This window comes from Stigmatopora argus, chromosome 17 (assembly GCF_051989625.1).
Source record: "Stigmatopora argus isolate UIUO_Sarg chromosome 17, RoL_Sarg_1.0, whole genome shotgun sequence".
NCBI lineage: Eukaryota > Metazoa > Chordata > Actinopteri > Syngnathiformes > Syngnathidae > Stigmatopora > Stigmatopora argus.
In genome coordinates this window covers 14,262,770-14,275,328 of record NC_135403.1, presented here as the reverse complement: position 1 = coordinate 14,275,328, position 12,559 = coordinate 14,262,770, and the positions used below count along the sequence as shown (strand labels likewise).

General features: G+C 38.2%; 3 long non-coding RNA genes across 8 annotated transcripts; 2 read left to right on the top strand and 1 right to left on the bottom strand.

The window, feature by feature from the left end:
* The first annotated feature begins 306 nt into the window (after positions 1 to 306).
* On the top strand, positions 307 to 2,391 carry LOC144091892 (uncharacterized). The gene is made up of 2 exons (XR_013305910.1): positions 307 to 485; positions 1,274 to 2,391. It is a non-coding gene; the product is annotated as an uncharacterized LOC144091892 (long non-coding RNA).
* Positions 2,392 to 4,763: 2,372 nt separating this feature from the next.
* On the top strand, positions 4,764 to 9,002 carry LOC144091922 (uncharacterized). The gene is made up of 5 exons (XR_013305927.1): positions 4,764 to 5,204; positions 6,344 to 6,412; positions 6,533 to 6,633; positions 6,699 to 6,783; positions 8,333 to 9,002. It is a non-coding gene; the product is annotated as an uncharacterized LOC144091922 (long non-coding RNA).
* Positions 8,034 to 12,544, bottom strand: LOC144091921 (uncharacterized). Of its 6 annotated transcripts, none has more exons than XR_013305923.1 (7): positions 12,405 to 12,519; positions 10,988 to 11,754; positions 10,176 to 10,295; positions 9,068 to 9,187; positions 8,490 to 8,620; positions 8,331 to 8,425; positions 8,034 to 8,250 (listed from the first exon to the last, which is right to left on the bottom strand). It is a non-coding gene; the product is annotated as an uncharacterized LOC144091921 (long non-coding RNA). The 6 variants fall into 6 exon arrangements; XR_013305921.1 differs by having other exon boundaries at positions 8,352 to 8,425; XR_013305924.1 differs by lacking the exon at positions 10,988 to 11,754 and having other exon boundaries at positions 8,352 to 8,425; positions 12,405 to 12,544.
* Positions 12,545 to 12,559: the final 15 nt, after the last annotated feature.

Genomic DNA, 12,559 nt, shown 5'->3' with positions numbered 1-12,559 from the left:
CGTTTATTCTACATAACAAAAATACAACTTTTCAAAGACATCAAGAAACTGTCTCAATAACATGTTTTGACCTATTCCCCGTGTGAATTCATCAAGCGTTGTCCCCGTGATATAATAACAACCAGCGAGTCGACCCAATGCCACATAGAAAAGGGCTGACTTGGCCCCGTAAGGGGACACACAAAAGATGGCCGCCAGTGACGTACTAATATAGAAATTACGTACCCCAAAGAACTCAGACGAAATCGTATTGGAGCACAGCACCTGGCGTCATCGACGTGCGACGGTGACCATTTGTTGAGCCTATACGCGGCTTTTTTCATTTGAGCCATTATGTATACCAACAACACGAGTTGCTCAATTGTCGACAAAGACCGTCTTTAGGTCACAGATGAAGCATAATTCATAGAAAAACGAATGCAAAAGTCGGTAGAAGAGGAAACCGAAAAAGGAAACAAGCGACCGAACTCTAACAAAGCTTATTTGTAAGTGTACTTTATTGACAAACACATTCGCACGAGGAAACACACGAAGGGACTTCTGTCCCATGCGTTATGAACTTTTAAAGGTTTGCACGAGAGCTAGAATTCGTATTTTGTCTATTGACGGTGTTGCCCATCCTATAAAAAGACGGATGTGATACGTACTGAGCTATTTTGACATGAAATCTTATTGATTACATTTTGAAGCGCCGATTTCAACAGCAGTTGAATTTCACAAAGCATAATGGCGGTCCGTTCCGTGAGTGATAGGGTTATCCTTAGGTATTTCACAATAAAAGAGGCATCTGAAGTCACATCTTTATTTAATTCTTGCAAGAAGAGAATACATCCATCCGCTCCCCGGTCAGGATAATTCTAACAACTCGAGGTCTCTCTCGCTAATTTATTCATAATATTTTAACGCCATGCCCCACAGAAGTCTAAACACATTTAGAGTCTCATAACAATTGATCACAGTTCTCAAAGCAATTGTAGGTCTGTCGAATCTTCCCAAGAGCGCTTGTTGTGAACCCATCCTGCCCAAGGCCATTCCCAATCCTCTTGATGCGAACCACAGTCATTACTTTTGCAAGAGATGTATTAAAATGCCCTTTATATGAATGTCAATCACTCTTCGTTGCAAGCACATATAATTTAATAATATTGATACACATCTATAATGATAAACCTAACAGTGAGAAACGAACAAGCGTCACCTAACTTGATTGCCCGATGAAACGAGTCCAACTTTGATTGTTCATTCATTCTCCGAACCGCTTTGTCCCCACAAGGGTCGCGGAGGGTGCCTGAGCCTATCCCAGCTGACTTCGGGACACCCTGAACCGGTGGCGGAGGAGACGGACAACCATTCACGCTCACATCCAGCGTGCAACCAGCCTACAGCCTTTGAAATGTGGGAAGAAACAGGAGTAGAGTGGTACCTCGTCATACAACATGCTCGTGTTACGACGGAAATTTCAATTGAATAATTCACCCTAGATACCATCAAAATTTCTTGATGCGACCAAGCCAGGTGGCCATGGCACTGTCTTTTTTGCATCTCTTTAGTGTATAAAAATATATCTACGAGCACTGGGCGGACTTTGCATTTCCACACCCGTTTTTTTTTCCACCACGTTGGTCTACATTTCCATAGCAGGTAAACAATACTATGGATGGGCAGAGTTTTGCAAAGAAAAGGCGACCGTTGACAATGGACATAAAACGTGAAATTATTGCAAAACATGAGAGTGGGGTACGTGGTAGCGAGCTCGCTCGGCAATACGAGAGGAATCAGTCAACTATATCCAGCATCCTTAGGCAGAAGGACGTCATTAAGGAGAAGAGGCCTACCAAGGGATTAACTATCATTTCCCACCGGCGCAGTGACGTTCACGACGAGATGGAGGACCTTCTTTTATTGTGGATAGAAGAAAAACAATTAGCAGGAGATAGCGTGAACGAGTCGACCATATGTGAAAAAGCCAGCGGAATTTACACGGATTTGATAACAAGGAAAGGACAGCCTTCAATACCTTCGGAAGCCTTTAAAGCCAGTCATGGCTGGTTCGATAAATTTAGAAAAAGATCTGGAATACACTTGGTCGTCAGACGGGGAGGAAGCGGCAAGTCCCAAACGACTCTTGATGCGTCCGTTTTGAAGACTCCGGCGGAACGTCCGGGTGGGGTCAACCCGTTGAACCAAGGTCAAAAAGATTCAAACTAAATTAGAATTCAGTTTTGTGTGAAGTTACATTAAACATTGAGTGTCTGTATATAGTTATCCAAGTTAATTTTGATTTGTTTGTTCGTTTACCAGTGCCTCCGCCTCCGTGTGTTGCCGCTGTTTCTACCGTCCGCGAAATGCGTCTAATTTTACTTCTATTAAACACATTTCATTACCATTAAACCACTCGTTATTTTTTACTTTGTTAATAGATGGCGATTTAGAAGAAATCAAACATTTTTTCCAAATCCAATATCCTGTTTTTGGTGTTTTTTCAGAGGGTTGGAACCAATCCATTTGTTTTTAGTTCATTTCAATGGGGGAAGTTCGCTCGAGTTACGAAAAGCTCGACATACGATCTCAGTCTCGGAACAGATTACGATCGTATGTCGAGGTACCACTGTACCTGGAGAAAACCCATGCAGGCCTGGGAAGAACTCCACACAGGTGGGCTGACCTGGATTTGAACCCTCCATGTATAGTAAGGGTTTAAAAAAAATGACCATGTATAGTAAGGCTTTTTTTTCTTAAAATGAGACCATGTATAGTAAGGCTTTAAAAACTGACATAGTATAGTAAGGCTTTTTTTTAAATGACCATGTATAGTAAGGCTTTAAAAAAAAAAAATACGACCATGTATAGTAAGGCTTTTTTCTTAAAAAATGACCATGTATAGTAAGCCCTTTTTTTTTTTTTTTTTTTCGTAAAAACGACATAGTATAGTAAGGCTTTTTTTTCTTCTACTTTGTGGTGTAGAGGTTTGTTTGCCTGACTGCCATGCAGGCAGTTGTGGTTCAACTCCCAGTTGGAAATCATTTTTCCCGTAAATAGAAACAACCTTGTGTCGTCAAGACTTTCCAATAATGACACCATAAAGTGTGGCTATTTCGTGGTGTAGAGGTTCGCTCACCTGCCTGGCATGTAGGCAGTTGGAGTTCGAATCCCAGTTGGTAATCATTTTTCCCTTAAATAGAAACAACCTTGTGTCGTCAAGACTTTCCAATAATGACAAGGTAAAGTGTGGCCATTCATGGTGTAGTGGTTCACTCACCTGACTGCCATGCAGGCATCTGGGGTTCGAATCCTAATGCCGTTTCGACTGATGACTACACTATGTAGTTCAGTATGTGTGGATGAACATTTTTTCATTAAAATAAAGTCATTTTTTTCAGCAAAATAATTTTCCAGTCAGCCTAACGACACCAGGATTCGAACCCCAGCTGCCCACACGGCAGTCAGGCGACTGAACCACTACACCATGAATGGCCACACTCTACATTGTCATTATTGGAAAGTGTTGACTACACATATATAGAAATAATTAAGGGAAAATGTTTCCCAACTGGGATTTGAACCACAAGTTCCTGCTTGGCAGTCCGATGAGGGAACCACTACACCATGAAGTCACCACAATTAAATTTGTCATTATTGGAAAGTCTTGACTACACACGGTTCTTTCTATTTAAGGGAAAAATGATTCCAAACCGGGATTTGAACCCCAACTGCCCACATGGCAGGCAGGTGAGGGAACCACTACACCATGAAGTCACCACAATAAACTTTGTCATTATTGGAAAGTCTTGACTACACATTTATAGAAATAACTTAGGGAAAATGATTCCCAACTGGGATTTGAACCACACCTGCCTGCATGGCAGTCAGGTGAACAAACCTCTACACCATGAAGTCACCACAATTTCACTTGTCATTATTGGAAGGTCTTGATGACACAAGGTTGTTTCTATTTAAGGGAAAAATGATTTCCAACTGGGATTTGAACCACAACTGCCTGCACGGCAGTCAGGTGAACAAATCTCTACGCCATGAAGTCACCACAATTTCTCTTGTCATTATTGGAAGGTCTTGACTACACATGGTTGTTTTTATTTAAGGGAAAAATGATTCCCAACCGGGATTCGTACCACACCTGCCCACTTGGCAGTCAGGTGAGGGAACCACTACACCATGAAGTCAGCACAACTAACTTTGTCATTATTGGAAAGTCTTGACTACACATATTTGTTTCCATTTAAGGGAAAATGACTGCGCATCGGGATTCGAACCACACCTGCCTGCATGGCATTCAGGCGAGTTTAACCTCTACACCAGGGTTGTCAAACTCATTTTCTGTCACAAAATGAATCGATTTTTTACATTTATTTACATTTTTAATCAGAAAAGAGGGCAAATAATAAATCATCATGTGTTTTAACCTTTTGTTTTTTTATTGAAAAAGTAAAAAGTAAATATTGCCTTTTTTTAAAATGTGTTTATTTACAGTGAAAGGTAAAAGGGGAAATAGGAAACATTTTAGATATAATATTTATATATTTAAAAAAAAACAAATTAAAAGAACTGGATCAAAAGCCTTAAATATTCCGTTTATTATAGATGAAAACAATGTTTATTTGAGCTTTTTTTCTTAGTAAGGGAAAATATCTTTTAATCATTTGTTTTTCATTTTAAAAGGAAAGAAAATATTTTTTTGTTATGTTTATATTTTTTTAAATGCCTTTTGAACTAAAAAAAAGAAACAGGAAAAAATAAAATGTTGGATTTTTTAAAAATCCAATTATATTGATTTAAAAAGGGTCAAGAAAGTAAATATTCCCTATACATCTATAATCTTTATTTGAATTTGAACATAAAACAAAAAGTTGGCACTCATGATTTACTTTCTCGGGCCGCACAGTAAAAACTATTCTATATTTAAGAAAAAGAAAAAAGTCGAGGGCGTTCTGTGAATTGACGTCACATTGGTGAGCCGGAAGTGAAACGGACCGGAAAAGACAATGGAAAAAAGGCTTTTCGTTGACCTGTATGCTTTGTTTTGTTTGTAAACGTCTTTTCAGCTTTTTAATCGCATGATCTAAACGGCCTCATTTGGGTCAGCTCCAACCAAGATACGTTTGTTAAAGGACATGAACACAAGTCCACCAAGAAGTTGTTGTTTTCGACGTTGGCTGATTTTTGTGTACTCGACGCATGCCGAAAAGGTAAGAAATGCTCCCGTTTTCTACATTGCAAGCTTCTCTAAAGATAGAGTTCCACTTGCACTCATAATATCTCCAAATCGAATTGCGTTGAGTGTTTTTTAATCGTTTCAAAGATCGCACAAGGACAGAATAGAAGACGACTTTTCCAATTCGAAATTCCTTTATAGACCATTTGTCATAAAACTAAAATCCTAATTGTGGAAAGACACTCTCTCCAGTAATATTGGTGATATCTGACAACTTGGTTTATTTATTAATTTTTGGTAATGACCATGTTTGAATATAAAAACGACCATGTATAGAAAGGCTTTTTTTTAAATAAAAAACGACCATGAATAGTAAGGCTTTTTTCTTTAAAAAACCGACCATGTATAGTAAGGCTTTTTCTTTACAAAACTACATAGTATAGTAAGGCTTTTTTTCTTAAAAAAACGACATAGTATAGCAAGGCTTTTTTCTTTAAAAACGACATAGTATAGTAAGGCTTTTTTCTTTAAAAATGACACAGTATAGTAAGGCTTTTTTTCTTTAAAAAACGACATCGTATAGTAAGGCTTTTTTTTCTCGTAAAAAACGACACAATGAATAACAAGGCTTTATTTATAAAAAAACGACACAATGTATAACAAGGCTTTATTTATAAAAAACGACATAGTATAGTAAGGCTTTTTTTTCCTTAAAAAAACGACCATGTATAATAAGGCTTTTTTTCGTAAAAAAAAACGACACAATGTATAACAAGGCTTTATTTATAAAAAACGACATAGTATAGTAAGGCTTTTTTTTCTTAAAAAAAACACCATGTATAGTAAGGCTTTTTTTTTCGTAAAAAAACGACACAATGTATAACAAGGCTTTATTTATTTAAAAAAAAACGACATAGTATATATAGTAAGGCTTTTTTTTCTTAAAAAACGACAGTATAGTAAGGCGTTTTTTGTAAAAAAAAAAAACAACACAATGTATAACAAGGCTTTATTTATAAAAAAAACGACATAGTATAGTAAGGCTGTTTTCTTTAAAAAACGACATAGTATAGTAAGGCTTTTTCTTTAAAAAATGACATAGTATAGTAAGGCGTTTTTCTTCAAAAAATGACCATGTATAGTAAGGCTTTTTTCTTGTGGTCTCTCTGACAGGATGGAGTAGGTTTGGGAGCAGATTGCGGATGAAGCGCCGCCCTGACCGGTCGCCTTTGTATTGGCTCGGTATGTGATGTCTTGCCTTGTGTCAGCGATCATAGTGTGTGTGCATAGCCAAATCAAAGTCAAGGTCACATCATAGAACAAGAGATACTTTGCTGTCAACTTTTATTTTTATTTTTTCAGATGAGTGACAAAGGCAAAAATGGATGACTTGTGGGATAGACAGTCTTCCAACGAAAAGCTTTCCCAAACTGTGGAGCACGAGGACACCTGAAGACAAAAAAGTAAGTTTAAAAGAGACATTCATGTTGCTGTGCAGAAAATATTTCTTTTCTTTTGTTTTTCTTAGACTCACCTGCAGATGTAGGATCTCTATCAAACTGGATCCCGTTTCCACCGCACGCAGGATTTCTTCATTTTGACCCAAAAATCAGGTATAGTGCCCACTTAGCATACAAAAGTTGCCTGGATTGATTCCCACTTCCTTCAAGTTTTCACTCTTCCGCTCAAACGGATACTTGGCCTCAATAGTAGAGCACCAACTTACCATACAAAAGGTCATGGGTTAGATACCCCGCCTCCTCCAATTTGTCACTTTTCAGGTCAAATAAAAACCGAGTGGGCAGGACCATACTTTTTCGGGAGGTGCCTTATACACTTATACTTTTTCCGCAGGTGGCTTACACACTTATACTTTTTCCGCAGGTGCCTTACACACTTATACTTTTTCCGCAGGTGCCTTACACACTTATACTTTTTCCGCAGGTGCCTTACACACTTATACTTTTTCCGCAGGTGCCTTACACACTTATACTTTTTCCGCAGGTGCCTTACACACTTATACTTTTTCCGCAGGTGCCTTACACACTTATACTTTTTCCGCAGGTGGCTTACACACTTATACTTTTTCCGCAGGTGGCTTACACACTTATACTTTTTCCGCAGGTGGCTTACACACTTATACTTTTTCCGCAGGTGGCTTACACACTTAGTTAAATGAGTCGAGCGCCCTCTCAGCGAAAAGACTTAGGCGGCCGAAGTTTAGTGGGACGGTGGGAGGGCCCTTTAGCGCGACCGGTGAGTATGCGCACACTGGAGTTTGTGCCGACCGAGTGGAAGCCGGTTCGCGTCCCGCAGACGTACTCTTGGTGCCTCTCCCGCCTTCGGCGGGAGAGGCACCTGCGACATGAGAATAATTACCTTTTACTAAAAAAAACTTTAAAAAATAAAATTTTACATTTAAACATTACATTAAAATTACTTAAAAGAATTGGCCTAAATAAACAAAAGACACTGGCTATTAGCTAGGATTTCAAATAAGCCACCCAAAAAGTTTTATTGGACAGGACCATGCTGAGAAGGGAGGCGGCTTGCACACTTAGCCAAATTACTCGAGCGCCCTCTTACCAAAAAATACTTGGCCGGTCGAAGTTTAGTGGGTGTGTGGGTGGGCCCCTTGGCGCACACAGTAGAGTATGCGCCTACCACCGAGTGGAAGCCGGTTCGCGTCCCGCAGACGTACTCTTGGTGACTCTCCCCGCCTTCGGCGGGGAGAGCCACCTGCGACATGAGAATAATTACCTTTTACTAAAAAAAACTTTAAAAATTAAATTTGACATTTAAACATTACATCAACATTAGTTAAAAGAATTGGCCTAAAAAACAAAAGACACGGACTATTAGCTAGGATTTCAAATAAGCCACCCAAACACTTTTATTGGTTGGCATTCCCACCACAACCGCATGATGGCGTTGTTCTCCCAGTCGCCCTCGTCCACATCCACGTCTGCCGAATGACGGGGTCACGGCTCAAACCCACGGCTGTCACGGGGTGAGGCAAGCAGGCCTTGACTTGTGGGTCGGCTGCACCCCGTTCTTCTCTTCCACGTTGTCCAATGCATCTTTCATGACACAAAGACAATTATTTCTCAACACTGCCCAAGATGACAACATTTTTGTCCTATGACGCTAATATATTTACAGTGGCGACACGGTTTTCAACCTGGCATGACGAAGGCGGTGGCGACGTGCATCTGTCCCAACTGCTCCCGCGGCCGGTCAGCGAGCTCTTCCCGACTGGACGCCGTGAATGACATAAAGGTCACGTGACCAAAGTGATGTCGATGACAATCGGACTTACAGATCAGTGAGGATTTGTCGTCCGCCTGCATCTGCGGGAGCCGTCCAAAAGCATGACCGTGTCAGCCTCCGCTCACTGGAGCGCCGGAGACTCCTGGATGAAGGCGCAATCCGGGGTGCGCCGGTACGAGTCTGTCAACAAACAAGGCAAAGCGTTAGGTAACTTGTGGGGAACATTTCCTCCATGCTGTAACTTACATTCAACAAATATCTTGTACGTACACGAGCCTTGTGGGAATGAGCCAGAAGCCAAGATTCATTCATTATGTATACAATAAAGTGAAATGTGACTATTATTGCCACACAATGCGTTTTCTTTACAAGAAAAAGCCATACTATACATGGTCATTTTTTAAGAAAATAGCCTTACTATACTATGTCATTTTTTAAAGAAAAAAGCCTTACTATACTATGTCGTTTTTTTTTTTAAAGCCTTACTATACTATGTCGTTTTTCAAGAAAAAAAGCCTTACTATACTGTCATTTTTGAAAGAAATAAAGCCTTACTATACTATGTCGTTTTTTAAAGAAAAAAATAGCCTTACTATACATGGTCATTTTTAAGGAAAAAAGACTTACAATACAGTGTGCGTGGTTGTCCGTCTCCTTGTACCCTAAGATGGTCTGGCCACCGATTCAGGATGTCCGCCGCCTCAGGCCTGGAGACAGCTGGGATTGGCTCCAGCATCCCGCGCTAGCCTAATGAGGATAAAGCGGTTCAGAAAATGAGATGAGATGAGGCTTATTATACATGGTCATTTTTTAAAAGAAAAAGCCTTACTATACTATGTCGTTTTTAAAGAAAAAAGCCTTACTATACTATGTTGTTTTTTTTACGAAAAAAGCCTGACTATACTATGTTGTTTTTTAAGAAAAAAGCCTTACTTTTTTTTGGAAAAAAAGCCTTGTTATACATTGTCATTTTTTTTACGAAAAAAAGCCTTACTATATTATGCCGTTTTTTAAGAAAAAAGACTTACTATACAATGTTGTTTTTTAAGAAAAAAGCCTGACTATACTATGTCGTTTTTTTAATAAATAAAGCCTTGTTATACATTGTTTTTTTTTTTTTTAACAAAAAAAGCCTTACCATACTATGTCGTTTTTTTTAAAGAAAAAAGCCTTACTATAATAGGTCGTTTTTTAAGAAAAAAGCCTTACTATATTATGTCGTTTTTTTTTAGAAAAAAAGCCTTACTATACTATGTCGTTTTTTAAGAAAAAAAGCCTTACTATTCTATGTTGTTTTTTAGGAAAAAAGCCTTACTATACTCTGTCATTTTTTAAGAAAAAAAAGCCTTACTATACTATGTCGTTTTTTAAGAAAAAAAAGCCTTACTATACTATGTCGTTTTTTAGGAAAAAAACCTTACTATACTATGTTTTTTTAAAGAAAAAAGCCTTACTATACTATGTCGTTTTTTAAGAAAAAAGCCTTACTATACTATGTCGTTTTTAAGAAAAAAAGCCTTACTATACTATGTCGTTTAAGAAAAAAAAGCCTTACTATACTATGTCTTTTTTTTTTTTTTTTAAAGCCTTACTATAATATGTCATTTTTTAAAGAAAAAAAGCCTTACTATACTATGTCATTTTTTAAAGAAAAAAAGCCTTCTATACTATGTCATTTTTTAAAGAAAAAAATAGCCTTACTATACATGGTCATTTTTAAGGAAAAAAGACTTACTATACAGTGTGCGTGGTTGTCCGTCTCCTTGTACCCTAAGATGGTCTGGCCACCGATTCAGGATGTCCGCCGCCTCTGGCCTGGAGACAGCTGAGATTGGCTCCAGCATCCCCCGCTACCCTAATGAGGATAAAGCGGTTCAGAAAATGAGATGAGATGAGGCTTACTATACATGGTCATTTTATATTTTCTTTTAAATGCCTAACTATACATGGTCATTTTTTTTTAGAAAAAGCCTTACTATACTATGTCGTTTTTTAAGAAAAAAAAAGCCTTACTATACTATGTCGTTTTTTAAGAAAAAAAAGCCTTACTATACTATGTCGTTTTTTAAGAAAAAAGCCTTACTATACTATGTCGTTTTTAAGAAAAAAAGCCTTACTATACTATGTCGTTTTTAAAGAAAAAAAAGCCTAACTATACTATGTCGTTTTTTATGAATAAAGCCTTGTTATACATTGTGTCATGTTTTTACGAGAAAAAAAAAGCCTTACCATACTACGTCATGTTTTAAGAAAAAAAGCCTTACTATACTATGTCGTTTTTTAAAGAAATAAAGCCTTACTATACATGGTCGTTTTTTTAAAGAAAAAAGCCTTACTATACTATGTCGTTTTTTAAAAGAAAAAAGCCTTACTATACTATGTAGTTTTTAAAGAAATAAAGCCTTACTATACATGGTTGTTTTTTAAGAAAAAAGGCTGACTATACTATGTTTTTTTAAGAAGAAAAAAACCTTACTATACTAAGTAGATTTTTTAAGAAAAAAGTATTACCATACTATGTTGTTTTTTAAGAAAAAAAAGCCTTACCATACTATGTCGTTTTTTAAGAAAAAAAAAGCCTTACTATACTATGTCGTTTTTAAGAAAAAAAGGCCTTACTATACGATGTTTTTTTAAAGAAAAAAAATCCTTCCTATACAATGTCGTTTTTTTTTAAAAAAGCCTTAATATACATGGTCATATTTTGTTTTGCTTTAAAACACAAACAATGTATAAGGCTTTTTTTCTTTTAAAACGACCATCTATTGTAAGCCTTTTTTCTTCAAAAAATGACAATGTATAATAAGGCTTTTTTGGCGTGGCCGATGGCATAGACGTTTCTCAGCGAGATCACGATGGGCACCGCGTCCTGCGCACGGAACTCCACGACAGCTGCCAGCACGTCTTCTGCGTCTTATGAATTTCAATTCTTTTCTATAGTATTTTTTTCCAACAACCCTATCTTTTTTTGGGGTGAGTGACGCGATGAATTCCCTCAAAATCAAGAGGAAGTGGCGCAAAAATATCCCCAAAGCAACAGAAAATGAGGGATTGATAAAGTTTGTTCTAAACCAAAACGTTTGAAGAATGGAGTCTATTCAGTCTCCCTGCCACAAAAAAAGTGTCCAAAACTCCACTGGGGAGACAAGTGTCCAAAAATCCACGGGAAGAAAGGTGTCCAAAAATCCACGGGTAAAAAATGTTCCTGGTTGTTCCGGTGAGGATCCAGGTTGAACTCCACTTTGGTGTCCCAGGCCTGTTAGAACTCCAGCCGTTGTCCACCAGGAAGATGTCCGTCAACTTTTGGGCCACAGCTGAAAAGCCACATAGGGACAGAGTTTAGTCTACTTTCTAAACAAACTTTTATAGCCTTAATTCCATCATGTACATTCACTACACTACAACAAGTGCAGGCCATACAATGAGTGTCAATCACATTTGCATTTAACATCATTAAGCAAAACGTTTAGCCCATTCGCACCGACAAATACGTGTATTTTTAAAAACAAAATCATAGGAGTAAGAACATTAGCTTAACTCACGCTCATTTAGCATCCACAATAAAGTAGTTAGAAGCACTACGTGGACTCCCTGCTAGCATAGCGATTAGCCACTGGCGGCTAGCGCTAGCCCCGTGCCAATTGCTCATTAGCGTGATATTTCCACAAAAAAGACAGTTGGAATCCCGAAGCAATAACCATCGCGTCAAGAACACCACTCGGTTCTTATGAATACTTGCACAATACATCATTTAGCAATATAACATTAGAATTTAAGCTTTAACCTTAACCCTTGTTTGCTTAGCGGAGCTCAACATGGCGATCTTCAGCTCAAAATAAACGCACACTTGTTCACCATAATAAGTAAGCAACTCGTAAGACATCAAAATAAACGCACACTTGCTCATTATAACAAGCAACTAACTCGTAAGACATTAAAATAAATGTTATAATCATTGTTTTACCTGACTGGCGTGCAATAGTTCTGAGATAGTGTGCCTAGCTAGCCACACCACCTGAAGTCATTTGAAGTTAATCAGCGTGTTGTTGTCTTCGTGCCCTGCGATTGGCTGGCAAGCCATAGTTGGCCGGGATTGGCTCCAGCATCCCTGCAACCCCT